The sequence below is a fragment of the Alosa pseudoharengus genome, unplaced genomic scaffold (genome assembly GCF_046254945.1).
Source record: "Alosa pseudoharengus isolate Yale_2024_CS ecotype anadromous, Long Island Sound unplaced genomic scaffold, YU_APseudo_1.1 YU_APseudo_1.1_scf_7, whole genome shotgun sequence".
NCBI lineage: Eukaryota > Metazoa > Chordata > Actinopteri > Clupeiformes > Clupeidae > Alosa > Alosa pseudoharengus.
In genome coordinates, this window is record NW_027468859.1 from 23,829,619 (window position 1) to 23,829,846 (window position 228).

The following is a 228-nucleotide window of genomic DNA, read 5'->3' on the forward strand; positions in this document are numbered from 1 at the left end:
CTGAAAGGCCTATATGATTCTAACTGTCTCACTAAATTGCATTATCCACACTCAATTCTCACTGGTATCTGCTAGACAACAAGTACCAAAACATGATTAGTTCATAGATTTCACATGTAAAATTCATTTTATACAACCCCACCTCCATCTTGCCTGTTCATAATTCTGAGAAATTTTTTATTGTTTGTGTTATGTTATGTGTGTGGGTGTGTGTGTGTGTGAGTGTGT